The sequence below is a fragment of the Lissotriton vulgaris genome, chromosome 1_1, assembly GCF_964263255.1.
Source record: "Lissotriton vulgaris chromosome 1_1, aLisVul1.2, whole genome shotgun sequence".
Lineage (NCBI taxonomy): Eukaryota > Metazoa > Chordata > Amphibia > Caudata > Salamandridae > Lissotriton > Lissotriton vulgaris.
In genome coordinates, this window is record NC_141685.1 from 213104856 (window position 1) to 213126089 (window position 21234).

A 21234-nucleotide genomic window follows, 5' to 3' on the forward strand; every position below is an offset into this window, starting at 1 on the left:
TGAGGACTTCCGTTTTGTCCGAGTTCAGTTTTAAACGGCTGTTCTTCATCCACTTGGCTACTTCTTTCATCCCTTCGTGTAGGTTGGTTTTGGCGGTGTTTGGGTCTTTGGTGAGGGAGAGGATCAGCTGGGTGTCGTCAGCTTAGGAGATGAGGTTGAGGTTGTGTTGGCGCGCGATGGATGCGAGGGGACTCATGTATACGTTGAAGAGGGTGGGGCTTAGTGATGATCCTTGTGGTACGCCGCAGATGACTTCGGTGGCCTCTGATCTAAAAGGGGGGAGGCAGACTCTCTGGGTTCTTCTGGTGAGGAACGAGATGATCCAGTCCAATGCTTTTCCTTGTATTCCGACGTTGCTGAGGCATTGTATAAGGGTGCTATGACAGACTGTGTTGAAGGCTGAGGAGAGGTCAAGTAGGATGAGGGCAGCTGTTTCTCCATTGTCCAGTAGAGTTCGAATGTCATCTGTTGCTGCGATGAGGGCGGTCTCGGTGCTGTGTTTGGCTCGGAAGCCGGACTGTGAAGGGTCGAGGGATTTGTTGGATTCGAGGAAGGTGGCGAGCTGACTGTTGACGGCTTTCTCAATGACTTTGGCAGGGAATGGGAGGAGCGAAATGGGGTGGTAGTTCTTAAGTTCAGTGGGGTCTGCCGTGGGTTTCTTCAAGAGGGCGCTGAGTTCGGCATGTTTCCAGCTTACCGGGAAGGTAGCGGAGTTGAGGGAGCAGTTGATGACGTCTCGGAGATGGGGTGCGATAATGGAGCCTGCTTTGTTGAAAATGTGGTGGGGACATGGATCGGTTGGCGATCCTGAGTGGATGGTGTTCATCAGGCGGATGGTGTCTTCAGTGGTGATTGGGTTCCAGGCGCAAAGGTTGTTGGAGGGGGGTTTTAGTTCGGAGGTGGGTGGGGAGGACTGGTCTCCAAAGCTGTTATGTATGTCAGCGATTTTGTTGTGGAAGAACGAGGCGAGAGAGTCGCAGAGGTCTTGGGAGGGAGTGATGCCGTTGGTGCCGGCGGTGGGGTTGGTAAACTCTTTGACGATGTTGAATAGTTCCTTGCTGTTGTGGGCGTTGTTGTCGAGTCGATCCTTGAATGCAGATTTCTTGGTGGATCCGATCAGTTGGTGGTGTTTGCGGGTGGTGTTCTTGAAGGTGGCCAGGTTGTCAGTGGTTGGGTTTTTTTGCCAGGCTTTCTCGAGTGTGCGACAGATCTTCTTGGATTTCTTAAGGTCATCATTGAACCAGGGGGCTTTTTTGCTGCCTTGCTTGATTTAATGGTTTTTCAAGGGTGCTAATTCGTCAGCGCTGTGGGTGATCCATTGTGTGAGGTTGGTGGCTGCTTGGTTTGGGTCCGATGATTTGGTGAAGCGATGTAAAGAGCTGGTCGGTAGTAATTTTGTTCCAGTTTCTGCGGGGAATTGGTTGTGGGTGGTTGTGGGTCGTAGTCTTTTTGTAGTTGAAGTGAACGCAGCTGTGATCCGTCCAGTGGAGAGCTGTGGTGTGATGAAAGGAGATGTGCTTGCTGGAGGTGAAGATTGGGTCGAGCGTGTGCCCGGCATAGTGGGTGGTGGTGTCAACAAGTTGTTCGAGTCCGATATTGGTGAGGTTGTCCAGAAGGGTGGTGGTGTTGCTATTGTTGTTCTTTTCCAGGTGGAAGTTGAGGTCTCCCAGTAGAATGTAGTCCTCGGAGGGGAGGGCGTCTGGCTGATGAAGTCAGTATTGTCTTCGCTGAAATGTGTGTGGGGTCCTGGTGGCCTGTAGATGAGGGTGCCTCTGAGTGTGGTCTTGTGGTCGGTGTGGATCTGGAAGTGAAGGTGTTCGGCGGCTGCGAGGTTATCGTCGGAACTGGTTGTGATGCGGATGGTGTTCTTATGGACGATGGCGATGCCTCCTCCTGTTTGGTTGATGCGGTCCTTTCGGATGATCTTGTAGCCCTCCGGGATGGCTATGGCGATGTCGGGCATTGATGAGGCGTTCATCCAGGTTTCCGTAAGAAAGGCGACGTCCGGCGATGTGGTGTCGAGTAGGTTCCAAAGTTCAATGGCGTGTCTGTGGACCGAGCGGGTGTTGAGCAGGATGCACTTCAGGTGGTTAGTGTCGGAGCTCCGTTTGGAGTTTGTGGATTTAGTGTGGGTCCTGATGCAGTCGAACTTGCAGGAGTGGCAGGTGAAGGGTCCATGGGTGTGTCCTGGGGCGGATTGGTAGCAGTTTGGGAGTCGGCCGGGGTTAAGTGCTGAGAGGGTTGCGGCGTCATACGTTATGCGGGTGGAGTGGATTTTGCGGGGGCCAGGGGGTTTGGCTCTGGGCGCGGTCCAGGCACGGACGGGCGTAGACGGACTTAGCTTTGGCGCACCTTCGGCACGCATAGGGCGCGTTCGCTGCGCGTGAACGCTGCGTGCAAATGCGCCTGTCATATGTGGATAGTGGAGGGGGGCGGAGCGAGGGAGGAGCAGCTGGGAGGCGGGAGCGGGGTGGAGAGCCGGGCTGGGAGGCACAACAACAAACAACAAAATGGCAGCAAGCCAAAAGCCAAACAGGACGAGATTGGGGCACAACCTTAATAATGGCTATGAAATGGGCAGTGGCACCGGCACAATCAGGCACAAATAAATTAAGCAGGCAAAGGCAGCAATGCACAATTGAATAATGATTAATGCGCAGTTTAGCAGTATAGTGCTACGATATAAATATAATCAGGAATCAGGCACAAATAATTGCAGGAGCAATGCGAGCAATGCGCAATTGATTTCAATGGTAAAGAGCAGTCTGGCAGTATAGCGCTACGATACCCAATTCTGAGCAGGGAGCAGCGTGAGGAGAGACCGCTTCTGAGGAACTCAGGACGGTGGGAAGGGAAGACGCAAACCCCCCATATCATTATATTTGCTCTGAAGAAAAGGCAGTCCCCGTAACGGAAGTAAAACCCACATATTAACTAAACATTGCTCCCGGGAACCAGGCCCGCCCAGGGCTTAATTAAACGAACCACTCCACACCGAACTCCATTTTTTATTTTCTCACCATAATTTCCAGGCCCTATGCGAATCCTACCGAAAACATATTAAAACATTTCTTTACATTCTGACTCCCTGTGACACCCCTGAGCACCCTAGGAAGGTCACACTGTTCCTACCCTGCCCTCTTCTACTTAACCGAGACACAAAATGGCTCCCAAGGCTTCCTAGTTTGAAGTGTCGGCAGCCAATCCCACGCAAGCTCGTGCTCAGAACGCCTCAGCCAATCAGATCTCACAATTCTCAAATATCAATATCACTAAATCTATAAATATCTCAGAAACTGCTGGACAGATTTACACCAATTGAAGAAAACGTTCTTTCTGAGCCAAGAGCTACCTTTTTGCCAAATTTGGTGAAATTATGTTCAGCAGTTCGGGCAGTAGCCGTGTCTAAAGTTTCCTATGGAAATTAACATGGATAAACGTGTTTTGTGACCCCCCTTTTTTCTCGCCCCCCCTTCACAAATCACCCCCAAACTCTTAAGACAGGAGCTGATCTGAATGAACAATTCATTTTCAAAATTTTGTGAAAATTCATCAAACGGCGCTAAAGTTATAGACAAAACAAAAAACGATTTACCCATGGAAACTAGGTTCTAAATATAACTACCTACTGGCGATATATATATATTTAAATATATATATATATACATCAAGCCTCCTTTCTCCGGTAAAGCCGCAAAAACACGTTTTCCCCATGTTAATTTCCTTAGGAAATTTTGAGACATTCTCCAGACCGAACTGCTGGACGGAATTACCCCAAATTTGGGAAAAAGGTAGTGCTTGGTTCAGAAAGCGACCATTGTCTTAAATGGTGTAAATGCGTTCAGTAGTTGCTGACAAATTCAGAAAAATAAGAGTCAAAAACTCAATTTCCCATAGGAAACTTTAGGCAAGGCTACAGCCCGAACTGCTGAGCGGAATTACACCAAATTTGGCAGAAAGGTAGCACTTGGTTCAGAAAGAGACCTTTTTTTAAAAAAATGGTGTAAATCCATTCAGTAGATGCTGAGAAATTAAAAAAATAGAAGTTTCGATATCTGTGGCCGCTGTCGGTTCGCGCACCCTCCCGGCCACACGCTTGACTGTTTTTGGCTGCGAGAACTATGAGCTTCACTGTTTTTGGCTGCCAACACTCCAAACCAGGAAGTGTTGGCAGCCATCTTTTGACTTGGTAGAACCGAGTTACAAGTTGAAAAAAGATTAAAAGAGAAGAAAAGGGGGCAGGGTAGAAACACCATTACTTCCTAGTCCTGCTCACGGGGGCCCCACGAGGATCACCAGGCCTAAAAACTATTTTTTTTTAAAAAGAAGTTGGGCTGCCCCACTAAATTTAAATGAGCCACTGTGTGGGCCAGGTTCTGGGGGTAATCCTATAATTATATTGCGGGGGGCCTGCAGGGCCTCTGCAGCCCTGGCGACTGCCACCTCTCAGGGAAAGGCACATAGCCCTCCTGCAGTGACAGGGACCGCCAGCTCCCTGAGGAGGGCACACGGCACCCCTAAGCCCCAGGGTTCACCACCCCGGGGCTTTAATTCAATATACAGGGGTGGGCTTCGCGGGCTCCCCAAAGGTCCGGGGAACACCACTTTTCTGGGGTTTTGAAAACAGAGTGGCTCCTCTGTTGGAGTCCTGATGGCTCTGGGGACCGCCACTCCCCAGGGCCGGCTCTTGCACAACATCTAATAAGCTGTGAATATGAAGGGTGCGCGACTCTCAGCGCGGTCCCCTAGTGTGAATGCACTGGGTGCGCGACTCTCAGCGCGGCACTCGAGTACTTCTTAAGTCTTTCAAACACTGAGGGGTATATTCTCAAGGACATCATCGTCGAGTTAACAGCACTTTATTAGAACCAAAATGGTGATAAATTTAACGCATCATTCACAAGCTGGTGCAAACAGCCCATATCACCAGTTTGCCAGCAATAGCAGCCTCAAAAAGCATTGTCACGGATGACCCCGGCAAATATTGCTAATGAGATGTAGAGTAGGCGTTCCTGTACAAAAAGCAGCTAACACATCACTTCGCAAGTTTCTCAACCACCAGCAAGATCGTCAAAGAGAGTAAAAAACAGGTGATAAGGTGCAATAGTAGCAGGAAGTTTATACCTTCTCTGACCTGGTGTGAATGCGGACTACAACCTGCAGCATGAAAGGAGCCCAGCTCAGAGCCACACCTGAGCAACAACAGATGCAATGGAGCCAACGATCATGCAGCTTGGACACCCAACACTGCCCCAGCACCCCTTTCCACCAGCCCCTTGTCCGCCATCCCCCTCAGCCTCCCACAAACAAATGTGACAGCAACCGTAGCAAATGTGGAACGTAACAAATTGGCTGATGTCACACAATTATAATAAAAAAGATGCATTTGAGGGTGGGCAAATAAGAATCTCAGTCGTCTATGGATTTGCATATAAAACATTTTAATTAAATAAAACAACAAAATAAAAGTAGGTAACAATTTGTGAATCACAACCTGCAAGACAAAAAGAAAGATAAGATTGAGCGTCATGCGTCCATCAAAGGAGTGAGAGAGAGAGAAAGAGATAAAAAGTGAGAGAGAGGAAGAGAGAGACAAAGAAAGAAAGAGTGAGAGAGAGGAAGACAGGGAAAGAGAGAAACAATGTGAGAGAGAGGAAGAGAGAGACAAAGAGTGAGACAAAGTGGAAGAGAGAGAGTGTAATGGCTGGATTTTCTGTTTAGATGGGATCAGCCCCCAGGGGCCCCTGTGACCCAGCCAAAACGTACTCACCTTCCCTTCTTAGATCGTATTTACACTGAGTAGATATAACGATGAATATACAGGTCGCACCTAAGAATGGGGAATGACAATATACATATATGGATTTTCTACAATATCTTATTCACATCAGTTGGCCTCGCGGTCGCCTCGACCCAGACCGTTCTACCCCAAGGCAGATCTGACACACAATCCGGCGTGTCTACACACGGGCCTGCAGAACCCAATGCTCCCTTTTCCAGCGTTCGCGATCCTGCGAAACATAGACGTCAGTATCCCCCCTGACGCTCTCACTTAGTCTTATACCACAATCCGGTGGCTTTACACGGCAGTATCCCTCCTGCCGTTCTCATTAACGCCGCATATCAACGACGACCACATTCCTATGAAACATTATTGGGATGATATCTCGACAGTCTACTTAGGATAAAACTACAATAATAACTTTGGATATGGGTCCAGATTGTATAGTGTACTCGTTGCTTTTGACATCAGAGGTTCACTCACTCCCTATTTGTGTGATCACCACTTGCCTGATTGGGATTACTCGTCCATTCATGCGCCTAGCTTTCACCTAGGAGTTGCGTTTACCAAGATTGAACATAAGCACCAGGCACACGGTAATTCTATATGAATTAGGGCATTTATTAACCATAAACATAAATCACATTACTATGCAGCATTACATTTGCACAAGAAATAAAAGGGAAAGATTAGGGTGCACGCACTATAAAGACTGGTTGGACTTCACCTGGTTAACGGGAAATCGGGACTCGGCAGTCATCTAGGCTCCTGTCTCGTCTCTGGGTCCTGGCTCGCCTTACAGTCACCCTCGGCCGTCACAGGTACACGTCTGCACTGATAGGCTCAAACTCGTCTGCTCTCCCTCAGGACCTCGGAACCTTGCTGTTAATTAGCTACCGTCTCTCTCTCTCTCTGCATTAGTGCGCTCCGCGCCACTTCTCGTTCAGTCTATTTTCAGAGAGTTTCGGTCTTAAATCTTTCTCCGACTTCAAAGATGGCGACTTGTCCACCATGAAAATGAATAATGGTAGAGATGCTAACGGCTAGATGCCGCCTACGGACTGACTGACTGAAAGACTAACACCTTCGCTAATATCAAAGCCCGTTCCTTCATGGAAATTCACGGCCAGTAACCTGCCGCCCACCAAATTCTTGTACCTCCCCGTACCAAGGACACTTTCCCAGCCGGCCGGCCTGAAGTTGTGTCTTCGGAGTGGAGAAAAATACATTCCTTTGATAAGGGTCAGCCTGAACCGGTTCTCTCCAAGCGAACAACAGCTTGAAACTAAAACATTACACTTCACCTAGAAAGCCTTCTCGAGCTACCAGGCAGAAAGCAAAATGGAGTCTGTCTCGCTTAAGGCCTACGGAGCCCATAATATACATAGCTCCATGAGAAACAGATCGGCATGTTAGCAAATGAGTAAATCATGACTAATACCCATATATCTAACCCCTAACTTAAATTCATAAGCCTTACTCTAAGGAAAATGGCACGAAAATGCCCTTATATCTATAAGACAGGATCCCTGTCTATCGGCCTAATCCCTATGCTATGAGGGTGATAGGCTGGAGTCACTCTCCATCATTCTCCTTCTCCAGAGGGCTGGCAGAAAGACAGCCATAACATTACACCCCTTGACTCCAGTCTATTTACCAATAACTAAATGGAACTAACGTCAGTAGACGAATAATATGAAACAAAACTAACTGATCTACGACTCTTTGTAACTCTAAAAAATTGTAGCAGGGAAGGGATACACTGAATGAAGCAGCAAATCACTATAAGGACACAGACAACAATAATGACCCCTCCCAAAATTTGTCGTAAAAAATGCATGTCAGGGAGCCAATTAAAAAGCCAGTCAAAGAAACCCTGATCTATGTGTTCTCTAATTTCTGCAGTCAAGTCGTGGAGTTTATTAATGTGGGATTGGATATCCTTGGAATGGTCAGATAAATTAAAACAGCACAGACCTTCAAATTCAGAGCATTCATGCCCGTGTTTTAACAGTAAATAATCGATGGCCGCACGATTTTGTAAAATAGCTCTACGTTCACCTTGGGAATCTAATAATAAATCTGATAAAACAGTAGAAGTCTGGTTGATCGATTTAACCATCCAGCAGGCCATTTTGCCGATTGTCTTGGCATTATAAACGGCCAATGCAGGAACACCAATAATAGAAAAAGCTAAACCAAGATATTCAGATTTGGAAAAAAGATGAACAGAGGAATCACAGTCTTCATGCAATGACATAGAGTCTCGAACAATACGGGAATGTGAAGGAGGATGTGAAGAAAACATTAGCAAACTTAATCTAGTGATGGCACATGGGCCACCAGAAATATTCGCAGGAATATAGGGCCAAGATGAATTCCCGCATGAAAAGAGCCATCCAGCCGGTAACAACATTGAACGATAATGGCTAGTGGCAACAACTAAACTTTTGCAAGTCATATTGTTCTTCACTGAAAAACATGAATTAGGAAGTCTTTTCATACATAACAAACGCTGGTGAAATGAAAAAGTAGTAGCGGCTTGGAGTTTCAACCGCAAACATTCAGAGATGGCCTTAGGATTACAGGTCATCATGAAGCAAAGGTCACCAGGGGTAATATTAAAAGTAGTGATTCTGGAATTAAGTAGGACATCTTGGTCTGGAAGAAGAGTACATGAGGGACAATATTCATGGGCCAAAAAGTCGCCCAAAATGACATTAGGTCGGGCACTGGATATATTAAATACATGACGAAGGGTTTCAGTAGATGCGGGGACAGCGACCAAACAGGTCGATAATATGTCAGTAACGCTCTTCATGGGGGTAAGGCAAAAATGCGGAGAGTTCGTCACTCGCTCCGCGAGTGTGATCCAGAAATTGGAGGACTTCCGCCACGCGGATCGCGTAGCTCTTGTTATCCCATCACTCGGCGTCGGTAGATCCTCTCCTCTCCCGGCGTAGCAGGCCAAAAGGAGTCCAGCGCCGACACATCCTGCAGCAGCAGTCCAGAGAATGATCTGAAAGAATACAAACACAGGCCTTAATCATTCTCGTAAATAACATTTGTCAGCTGGGACAGCTTCCCAGCCATCTTTCCCTGGCTTCATCACCAAAACGGTGTTGTCATGACCAGTCGCAATAATATCAGCCTGTTCAGGAGGATTTTTAGGCGATTGCACCCATATTTTAGCTCCAGGAAGATCAGATGATCCGAAGCCTTTTTGTCCACGCACAGTTAGCAACGTTGGGGCAGAGCCTTTTTTGATCTCACCACTGAAGACAGGCATAATCAATAACTGAGCAACACGGTCAGACTTTTTGATAAACAAATCCATCTCACTGCTATTAAGCAAGAGAACCTTAATCTCTCCCTGATAATCACTGTCGATCACACCACCAAGGACTTGAACACCTTTCAGGGCCAGGCCAGATCTAGGGGCAATTAATCCAAAACTACCGGCAGGTATAGAGACACCAATGCCAGTTTCAACAATGATTCGATCTTTTCCTGGGAAGTGTACATCATTTAAAGCATGCAGGTCGAGGCCTGCGGAACCTGGAGTAGCTCTACACGGAGCCAAAGCACCGGGGGTAATTTCCCAATATGTGACCGTAGCAGCAACAGAATTAGGTTTTGCATCAACATGTGGAGGAAACAAACGCATCAAAGGAGATTCAGCATGCAACAAAGGACGATTATTAAGTATTAACAAAGCTTGAAGTAAGACATCTCTCCACTGGCTGTAACGGTCATCAGTCAACTTGCGCAACTGTTCTTTCAACAAACCATTCATTCTCTCAATCAGTCCTGAAGCTTGTGGATAATATGGAATGTGAAATACCCAGTCGATATTGTTTTCCATACAGAATTCCTGCACCAATCTTCCACGAAAGTGGGATGCATTGTCCGATTGAATTTGGAATGGGACACCATAATATAGAATAATCAGTTCCAGGGTTTTAATTGTATTCACTTGGGTAGCATTCTTGCAAGGGAAAGCGACCAAAAGGCCACTATAAGTATCAACTGCTGTACAAACGTATTGACAATTTCTGCTCATGGGGAGCGGACCAATATAATCAATCTGCCAAATTTGGGCGGGCAATTTACCTCGATGTAAGTGACCTCGAACAATTTGAGGCACCTCTTTCTTTCTAGAATGCTGGCAAATGGGACAATGTAGAATGGCATCTTTAATTAAAGAAAAGGGAATATGAATTCCTCTATCAGCAGCCCAGCTGTTAGTGGCTTTCTCTCCAAAATGTCCTGCTTTCTGATGGGCCCATTTCGCCAATCCCGCCAAATCAGAATCTTGCATGTCAACCACTGCCTCAGAAATTTTAGACTGTTCATCTGCAATGTTATGGAAAAATTTGTCAAGGGAATCTATTGGAGTATGAGCATCCACGTGAAAGATTGTTACAGTACTGTGCGGAAGCAGTTCCCAAATTTCTTGCCACAATTCTTTACCCCATAATTCCTTGGAGTGCAATTCCCAATTGTGCGAGTGCCATGTAGGCAACCACACCGCTAGTCCGTTTGCAGTGGACCAAGAATCGAAGAAAATATGACATGTACCTGGTAACTCTTGTTTCAAAACTTGGTAAATCGCATAAAGTTCAGCATATTGACTACTCTTACCGTCTCCAGTTGTGCTCAACAATTTCTTAGTAGTCGGGTTATAGGAGACAGCTTTCCAATGTCTCTTGTCACCAATGAACTTCGCAGAACCATCCGTAAACCACACATGTTTTCTATCCTCCACGGACAGATCATCAAATGATTTACCCCACTGCACGGGAGACTCCTGCACTACGGGAACCGAACGCTCACTCTCAGCTTCATTGGAGGGCGCCTGCGCCACTCGCTCATGTAAAATCGCCACACCTTTCGGACCCACACGTGCCCTGTCCTGAATGTACCATTTCCATTTAATCACACTAGCCTCCTGAGCATGTCCAATTCGATGGGACTTCGGTGAACTCAAAACCCACTGCATGATGGGAATCTCAGGCCTCAAAATCACAGCATGGCCTAAAGTCAATTGCTCGGTGTCCACCAGAGCCCAATAACAAGCAAGCAACTGTTTTTCAAAAGGAGAATAACGCTCACCAGCCTCTGGTAGCTTTTTGGTCCAAAAACCTAATGGCACTTTTTGTCTGCCCTGCTTTTGCCACAAACTCCAATTGGCATACAGACCTTCCACGGACACATTCAAATCCACATTACCCTCACTCACGGGCCACAAATCCAAAGCATACTGAATAGCTTCTTTAGCCAAATCAAAAGCAGTTTGTTGAGGTTCACCCCACTCAAACGCATTCTTTTTACGAGTGACTCGATACAGTGGAGCCAAGATTTGACTCAAATGTGGAATATGTTGGCGCCAAAATCCAAACAACCCAATAAAGGATTGCGCCTCTTTCCTATTTCTGGGAACAGCAAAATCAAGTATTTTACGTTTAACTTGTGGGATCACTTCTCTGTGACCTTCATGCCAATTAATTCCTAGAAATTTCACAGCTTGGGATGGAGTTTGTAATTTATCAGGATTAATTTCCCAGCCTTTTGCTCGCAAACAGTCAATGATCTGATCCAAATGAGACTGTACTTGGTCTTGCGTTTCACCTTGAATCAAAATGTCGTCAATATAATGACAAATCTGAACTTGTGGAATCGTAGGCACTTCAGACAAATGTTCCGCCACCAGCCGGTGACAGATTGTAGGGCTATGTACATAGCCTTGAGGAAGACTCCGGAACGTCATTTGACGTCCATTCCATGTAAAACTGAATTGTTCTTGGCATTCGGGGGCAATTGGAATCGAAAAGAATGCATTAGCAATATCGATAGAAGCATACCATGTACCAGGATGCTTTTGAATTCTCTCAATCAATGTAACAATGTCGGGCACTGCCACAGTCAATTTAGGTGTATGTTTGTTCAATTCTCGATAATCAACAGTCATGCGCCAAGAGTTGTCACTTTTGCGCACGGGCCAAACAGGATTATTCCAAGCGGATGTGACCGGAGTAATGACTCCCGCGTCAACCAAATCCTGAATCGTAGCTGTAATTTCTTCATGACCACCTGGGATGCGATAACGTTTCTGAGAAATCACTTTCGTTGCTAAAGGGATCTTAATAGGTGGCATGCGTAAACGGCCAACCCGTACGGGTCTGGTCGAAATGTACTGTCTAGTACCAAACTGATAGTAACCATCATCCAAATGCAAAGTCATACCTTTCAAGATGTCAATTCCAATAATGTATTCCAAAAGTGGCACAACCAACACAGAGTATTCTCTACGAGGAATCCTACCAATTTTAATCTCAAGTGCAGTTTGAACTGCGGGCGTTTCTTTACCACCCAGGCCGGTAATTGTGAAAGATTGTCCATGAAATTTTCTCGACTTGCCATGAATTAAAGTGGCCTCCGCCCCAGTATCAACCAACGCTCGGGCCCTTTGGATATTACGATGTTTCCAAAAAATCTCAATATCTACATATGGTCTGTAATCTCTGTGGGCCCACCTGCGTACCGGAGCTTGACCTATTTCCTAGTCATTTTTCCTGCGTTCAGTCAACCAAGACAGATCAGGGTAGATGTTTTCAGTTTTCTTCGGTATCAGAATTTCTTGTTCATATCCGTCTCCAGTACGAAACGGATTAGTATCATGTTCAAAAAATTGTGAATTACGGTCAGAGAGTCTATTACGATCCTCCCTCCTTCGTATATCAGGGGAATAACTCCTTGCATCTCTATGTCTGCTAGAACCACGATCATCTCTTCCCCTTTCACGATCATCCTCTCTCCCCCTCCCATCACTACGACGGGGGGAACCACCACGTTCTTGGCGCCGGTCATCACGGCGATCAGAATTCACACGTCGTCTCTCATCACCACTGTCATCCGAACCACGGTCATAATCATTCTTTCGCACACGACGGGCACCTTCCTTCCGATCCAAACCACGCTTACGGAACATATCCCATAGGATATTATTGGGTTCACCATCGATCTCTTCCCTTTTCACACCATCAGCAACGAGAGCAAGAAACATGTCACGTCTAGAGAACTTATAGTCCCCACCAGTACGACCCTCAGGTCGGGATTGTCTTTCAGGTTTAAACCATTCACCCAACTCACCAAGCTGACGAACAGACTCAAGCACAGCAGACAAAGGATTGCCAGTTTGATTAATCAATAAAGTCATCATGACCTGCTTGTAAGCAACAGGAGAAGAACGGATAATGCGATTACGCACAGAAGATGTTAAAAGACCATCCAATAATCTGTCAGCAGTACTAAGGAAGATACAGGTTTTCATGACTTCTTCCTTTAAACGTTGCGACGCATCGCGCAGAGTATACCACGGCTTTTCATCAGAGGGCCAATCAGACTCAGTTGGATATTTATGATTACAGCCATCAGACGCAAGCTGGAGCAAAGAAGTTTGAACATTACCATTAAAATTCCGAAAATGGTCCTGAATAGTAGAATCAGAACTCAAAGAGCAAAATCGTAAGCAATCAACGGCATCGAGCATAATACCGGAAGCGCCAAGCTCGTAAAGGCGCACCATCCAGGTAAGCAAAGACTCACCAGGTCGTTGTTTAAATCGTTGCAGGATGTCACTGATCTCCTGCTGAGTAAAATCTTCAATACAGTCAAGAGCGATACCACCCGGATTACCAGGGGCTTGTTGTAATTTCCGTCGAAAAATTGGGTGAGCAGAAACTGCGGGAAGAGCTTCCGAGGAAGCCCGCATCTTAGATTTAACATCACAATCAGGGCAAGCTACGTCATCCGCACGGGAAGAACGAGCACGATCACAATCGGGAGTTGAGTCAATGCACGAAGCAGATTTACAATCACGTCCGGAGCGAGAAGACTCGCGCTTGTCACCCTCCTCTGCCGAGGAGTCAGAAGTATGAGAATCCCAGATATTACCGTCCCACTCATCGGGGTTCCAATCCATTCCAGCTTTTGCTACAACCATACGCACTTTGCGTGAAGACACACGTCCACGACGATGTTTATACTTATATCGTGCAATACGGACCGCAGCCCTTTCGGCAATGGTCTGATATGTTTCAAGTTTATCGGCAAGCAATTTATTTTGACAACGCAACAAAGTGTGCGCATTTTGCAACTCGACACACTGTCCTTCCGAATCTTTAAACTGTTTCTGTAGTTGCACAACCCTCTCATGCATTATTCTGTATGCATTAAGAACAATCCACCCTCTGCGTCCTAAAATAGGAAGCTCATCACCCTTCACTACTGGCGCTTTCTGTAGGCACGAAATCACATCAGCAGGCTCCGCCTGCTCCAAGAATGAAGACCAATTTTCGCTCAAACCAGTAGAATCAGCCCACTCACGGGCCAAAGCCTCATAAGGCGTAGACTCCCAGCCGGGAATCTGAATCGGTAATTTGAAAACCGACGATGATTTTTTCACAAACATAATGATACACAAAAAATATATACACAATTATAAACAAAATTTTATACGTACAAGCCGAGCGCAAACCAACGAGATGAAAACAACACAATGCACACAGGCTTCGTAAACAGTTCGTGACGCCAGATGTAATGGCTGGATTTTCTGTTTAGATGGGATCAGCCCCCAGGGGCCCCTGTGACCCAGCCAAAACGTACTCACCTTCCCTTCTTAGATCGTATTTACACTGAGTAGATATAACGATGAATATACAGGTCGCACCTAAGAATGGGGAATGACAATATACATATATGGATTTTCTACAATATCTTATTCACATCAGTTGGCCTCGCGGTCGCCTCGACCCAGACCGTTCTACCCCAAGGCAGATCTGACACACAATCCGGCGTGTCTACACACGGGCCTGCAGAACCCAATGCTCCCTTTTCCAGCGTTCGCGATCCTGCGAAACATAGACGTCAGTATCCCCCCTGACGCTCTCACTTAGTCTTATACCACAATCCGGTGGCTTTACACGGCAGTATCCCTCCTGCCGTTCTCATTAACGCCGCATATCAACGACGACCACATTCCTATGAAACATTATTGGGATGATATCTCGACAGTCTACTTAGGATAAAACTACAATAATAACTTTGGATATGGGTCCAGATTGTATAGTGTACTCGTTGCTTTTGACATCAGAGGTTCACTCACTCCCTATTTGTGTGATCACCACTTGCCTGATTGGGATTACTCGTCCATTCATGCGCCTAGCTTTCACCTAGGAGTTGCGTTTACCAAGATTGAACATAAGCACCAGGCACACGGTAATTCTATATGAATTAGGGCATTTATTAACCATAAACATAAATCACATTACTATGCAGCATTACATTTGCACAAGAAATAAAAGGGAAAGATTAGGGTGCACGCACTATAAAGACTGGTTGGACTTCACCTGGTTAACGGGAAATCGGGACTCGGCAGTCATCTAGGCTCCTGTCTCGTCTCTGGGTCCTGGCTCGCCTTACAGTCACCCTCGGCCGTCACAGGTACACGTCTGCACTGATAGGCTCAAACTCGTCTGCTCTCCCTCAGGACCTCGGAACCTTGCTGTTAATTAGCTACCGTCTCTCTCTCTCTCTGCATTAGTGCGCTCCGCGCCACTTCTCGTTCAGTCTATTTTCAGAGAGTTTCGGTCTTAAATCTTTCTCCGACTTCAAAGATGGCGACTTGTCCACCATGAAAATGAATAATGGTAGAGATGCTAACGGCTAGATGCCGCCTACGGACTGACTGACTGAAAGACTAACACCTTCGCTAATATCAAAGCCCGTTCCTTCATGGAAATTCACGGCCAGTAACCTGCCGCCCACCAAATTCTTGTACCTCCCCGTACCAAGGACACTTTCCCAGCCGGCCGGCCTGAAGTTGTGTCTTCGGAGTGGAGAAAAATACATTCCTTCGATAAGGGTCAGCCTGAACCGGTTCTCTCCAAGCGAACAACAGCTTGAAACTAAAACATTACACTTCACCTAGAAAGCCTTCTCGAGCTACCAGGCAGAAAGCAAAATGGAGTCTGTCTCGCTTAAGGCCTACGGAGCCCATAATATACATAGCTCCATGAGAAACAGATCGGCATGTTAGCAAATGAGTAAATCATGACTAATACCCATATATCTAACCCCTAACTTAAATTCATAAGCCTTACTCTAAGGAAAATGGCACGAAAATGCCCTTATATCTATAAGACAGGATCCCTGTCTATCGGCCTAATCCCTATGCTATGAGGGTGATAGGCTGGAGTCACTCTCCATCATTCTCCTTCTCCAGAGGGCTGGCAGAAAGACAGCCATAACAGAGAGAAAGAGAAAGAATGAGAGAGAGGAAAAAAGAGAGAAAGTGTGAGAGAGAGAAAGGAAGAGATAGAGAGTGAGTGAGAGAGAAAGAGCGTGAGTGACAGAAAGGAAGAGATGAGAGGGAGAGTAAGTGTTGACACTGTGGAGAAAGTCCTCACAGCTTACCTTTCCGCCACCAGTGTGTCTCCAACCACGTGCCGGGACATAGTGGAGCCCTCAAGCTTACTCATCTGAAACGCAGTATGGAATCAGTAATGGCAGAGTACATACAACTGCGCACGCCTAAATCGCTGTCCCGCCTCTGTGCATCCAGGCTGCTGCATCCCATCCACTTCCACTGTCCAGAGGTGTCTGCCCGCTGCTGCACACCAAGGCTGCTGAAACCCATCCACTCCCACTGCCCGGACGTGATTGCCCGCCGCTGTGCAAACAAGCCTCTCTGCTCACCTTTCGCAACCTGCGTGTAGAAAAGAGGGCCTACCAAGTGCCGCTACAAGCACCAAGCCTGGGGCCCGTGGACAGGGCAGCATCCATATCATGCAGCCCCGCTCTGCAGGCGACCAGGTCTCACATTTGGTGCTGGGTCTTGATTTCGCCATGAATGAATGAATGAATTATGAGCTTATATAGCGCATGGCTACCCGAAGGCATCCCAGCACTTTTAGACTCAGAGCAAGACACCACCCCTCAGCCAAACAGGAAGGTCTTCAACCGCTTCCTGAAGGCAGGACGTTTGGGTGCAAGACGGATGTTCTCAGGGAGTTGATTCCAAAGTTTAGCAGCATGAAATGTGAACCGTCGGCCACCGATACGTGACCGCTTAACCCTAGGGACTGTCATCAAATTCAGATGGTTGGATCTTGAATCTCTAGGGGAGCGATGGTGGCAGAACAAGGAGCGCAGGATGACCGGGCCATTATTAGTTGTTGATTTGTGGGCCAAGCACATGGCTTCAAACCAGACCCTTTCCTGCACCGGTAGACAATGGAGAGATCGCAAGGCAGCCCTCGCGGAGCTATGTCTAGGTACATCCATAAGCAGACGAGCTCCACAGTTCTGGGCGGACTGTAATATTTTAATAGTGCCTAAGGGTGCACCCAGATAGACCACATTTGCATAGTCCAGTCGAGAAAGAATTAGGGACTGGACAAGGAGGCGTCTAGCCTCAAATTGGAGAAGAGTCAGGACCTTCCTTAAAAGCCGGAGCAGGCCGAAGCATGTCGAGGCAACCTTTCGGGCCTGAACTTGAAAACCCAGGGTGGGGTCAAGCCAGTACCCCAGACTCCTAATTTGGTTCTTCGGGGTGGGGGGGGGGGGGGGGGACAAGACACTTAGGCCAACAGGGGTCGAGATTGATGGGGGCCTTGTACCCTAACAGCATGATTTCGTTTTTTGAACCATTAAGCTTTAGGAAGGAGGAGTCCATCCAATCAAGAACCTTAGTAAGACAAGGGGACAGATTATTTATCCCAGAGCCCGCAGCGTCCACCCTGGCAAGGGAGACGACCAACTGCGTATCGTCGGCATAGGTGACCAACTGAATTCCCCAGGGCAGAACCACATCAGCCAGAGGCCTCATGTAGATATTAAACATGGTCAGGCTAAGAGAGGATACCTGGGGAACACTGTAATGCAGGGGAAGTTGTTTCGATGATGATTCTTCTTCAAAAATAGAAAAGGTTCTCTCAGAGATGAAGGACTGGAGCCATTTAAGGGCCACCCCTGTGACTCTTACCTCTCGCAAGCGGTTAATCATAAGTGGGTGATTTACCGTATCGAAAGCTGCGCTGAGGTACAATAGGACCACCGCAGCGCAGCCTCCTGCATCCACAATTTTAATCGTTTCCTCTACTACCACCACCAGAGCGGTCTCTGTGCCTTGCTTAGCCCTGAATCCCGTTTGGGTGGGGTGAAGGGTTTCTCGTTCTCAATAAACAATGATAAAGCAAAGCTGACATGTTTCTCTGCCAATTTGCTAAGCCCAGGGAGCAGAGAGATGGGTCGATAGTTAGACCAATCTTCTGGGTCCAGGCTAGGTTTCTTTAAGAGCGCCTTGACTCTGGCCTGCTTCCACAGAGGTGGAACCACACCTGCAGCCAGGGAGGACTTGATAAAATCCCTAATGACTGGGAAACAATCGCTGAGACTTGTTTAAGGACTGATGGAGGGGCAGCGTCTGACGGGGAGCCGGATTTAAGATTGCCCAAGAGTCTTTCTACCGTAGATAGATCGAGCATCGGAAGGGATTCAAGAACTACGGGGAGTACAGGCCTTATCAAAGGGGAGATATTATCGGTAGTATCAATAGGAAGAAAGGCTGAGTAGATATTGGACACCTTGGTGGCAAAAAAATAGGCCAAATCATCGCAGCGTTTCTGGGGGTCATAAGCTTCATTAGAGGGACAGGGGGGTGACCAAAGATTTAAAAAAAAATTTAATTTCCCTCGGAGAATTGGAGGCGGCAGCAGTTTTCACTTGATAGTAAGAGGATTGTGCAATTTTTAATTGATTTTTGCATGTCCTAAGTGCCAATCTATATTCTTTTTTATTGTCAGTGGAAAAAAAAATTCTCCATTTTCTTTCGGCCCGCTTACCACTTTGTTTAAGACATTTTAATTCAATGGAGTACCAGGGCATTTTATTAGGACCGGTCCGATGACAAAACTCAGTTTTAGGAAGGGTGAGATCTAAAAAGGTCTCTAGCCACATGTTGAAGGCAGTATTGGCTATAACCGGATTATCACAAAAATGAGGGGGAGACTTGTTCAGGGTAGCTGCCCAGTCATCCAGAGATGACTGCCATGGCAGAGGACATACCAGTGCACCTGGCTTTTCATCGCAGGCTGCACACCCGCTCAGCCCTTGCGGTGCCACTAACTCTGTGACCAGCGAGGTGGCGCCACATGGTGGTAGGCCTGTGCTGTCTGATGGCTCAGGCCTACATTGCGGTCCAGCATGGCACAGAAAACTTGAGCTGTCCAGAATGCTGGGACGGGGCATCATGGCAGACTGCACACCCGCTCAGCAGTTATGGTACCGGTACATCAGTGGACCAAAAGTCACCGTCCCATGCCTGTGTGCCTATGCTGACCGCAGTGCATCCGGTGCCAGCAAGTCTCAAATGGCGTAGAGCATGTGCGCCCTGTCTTTTATATTGGCAGGGTCACGTGTCCTGTGATGCCTGTGCTGGATGGGCGTGGGTGTATACCAGCCATGAGGGAGTGGCTGTGGCGTACTGACAACTAGGCTGTGACCAGCAGATCACTGCAATGAAAATCTGGGCAATGTAGCATTGTCGTCCCTCCCTGTAAGCGTAGGCGTAGTGGGCTGGCCTGGCGTATGCCAGTCCTGTGTGAGGCTGTGAAGAATGACTTCAGAGCTCTGGGCGTGTCTCGGTCCTGGGCTGTATGAGGTCACAAGCGCCAATGTGTCACTCTGTGAGCCAAATCCCACAATATGGCTAACATGGAAGGTACGGGGAATCACTGACCCCAAATTCATCCATAGTTCCACACGTGAAAGATGGTGGACATGACACATTAGTGTGGATATGAATGTTTATTGCACATTCAGTGAAGTGTTGCAGCTGTAGCATTACAGGGCCATGCAAAGTTCAAGTTTCAGTTTTTGGCACATGGAGGGCAGCCAATTAGAGCCAAGCTTGTGGTCAGAGTTAGGCTACGCCAACTTATGTACTTATACAATCAATCCACCAATCACCAAGCAGTTATAAATTAACTATACACTCTCCTTGCCGTACTCTAATGATCCAGTCTCTATGTACGTACTTGTGCAATGAGCAAGACAAAGTCACATAACCAAAGTTTTCCCCACTGCCAGAGGTAACATGGTTGCATATGCTGTCCACAGCATAATGTAATGTGGTAGGGCCCAGGGGCAGCATCTTGCATACATAAGGAAGTACAACAGTAATCATGGGATCAGACACAGAGATTCAATCATAAATGGTCAATGATTTGTGCTGCACTAAGGTAGGGGCAGCAGATGTGAAATAATACACAAAAGATTCTATTGTAAAGGGCCCATGACTTGTGGTACACTGAGGTAGGGGCAGCAGATGTGAAATCCTAAAGGGTCCATGAGTTGTGCAGCACTGAGATAGGGGCATCAGAAGCATTCAGCGTGTGCTATGTTTATTATATCAGTGGAAGACCTCTGGCTGATGCGTTCTCCGTACTAAAGTGGAGCTAGCAATGATTATATATCCTAGAACATTGCAACTCAGGTCCTCTCATACTCGTAGGACACCCCCGCGCCGCACGGCCACCAGCTGTAGCGTGTGCTCCCCCGCCTGCCGCTGCCTCTCAGCCTCGCTGAGCCAGCCTGCCTGCTGACCACGCCCCCCGCCGTCGCTCGGGGTGGACTCCTGCGCTACTGTGTTTGTTTAGGGATTTGTGCTGCCTTGTAGCCTTCTTTGGGCTTTTGCCCCCTTTTTCGGATTTCTGTGCCCCCTTGTGCCAATTTCCCTTGCCGGTTTTCCCCGGTGCCCTCCTGCACCCGCTCCCCGCTTCCCGCCGCCGTGTCTAAGGACATGCCCCCTTCTCCCAGCTGCTCCTCCCTCCCTCGCACTTGGCCATAAATGGCGACCGTGCGCACGCGCAGCGTTGACGCGCAGTGGGCGCGCCGATTGTGCGCCGAAGGCGCGCCAAAGGCAAGCCTATCTGCGCCCGTCCGCGCCTGGACCGCGCCCAGCACCCGGACCCCCGGCCCCCGCAGACGCCAGCCCTCCCGCCGGACCTACGACTCTACCGAACTCAACGCACTCAACACCGGTCGGATCCCGGGTTGCTACCGAGCCACCCCGAGACGCACCTTCAGCTGCCACTCCTGCAAGTTCACCTGCATCCGGACCTGCACCACACAATCACCCACCAGACCGAGCACCAGCAGCAACCACCTGAAGTGCATCCTGCTCAACACTCGCTCCGTCCACAGACACGCCATCGAACTCTGGAACCTCCTTGACACCACATCTCCAGACGTCTCCTTCCTCACGGAAACCTGGATGAACGCCTCCTCAGCGCCTGACATTGCCATCGCCATCCCGGACGGTTACAAGATCACCCGGAGGGACCGCGGCAATCAGACCGGAGGAGGCATCGCCATTGTCCACAGGAACA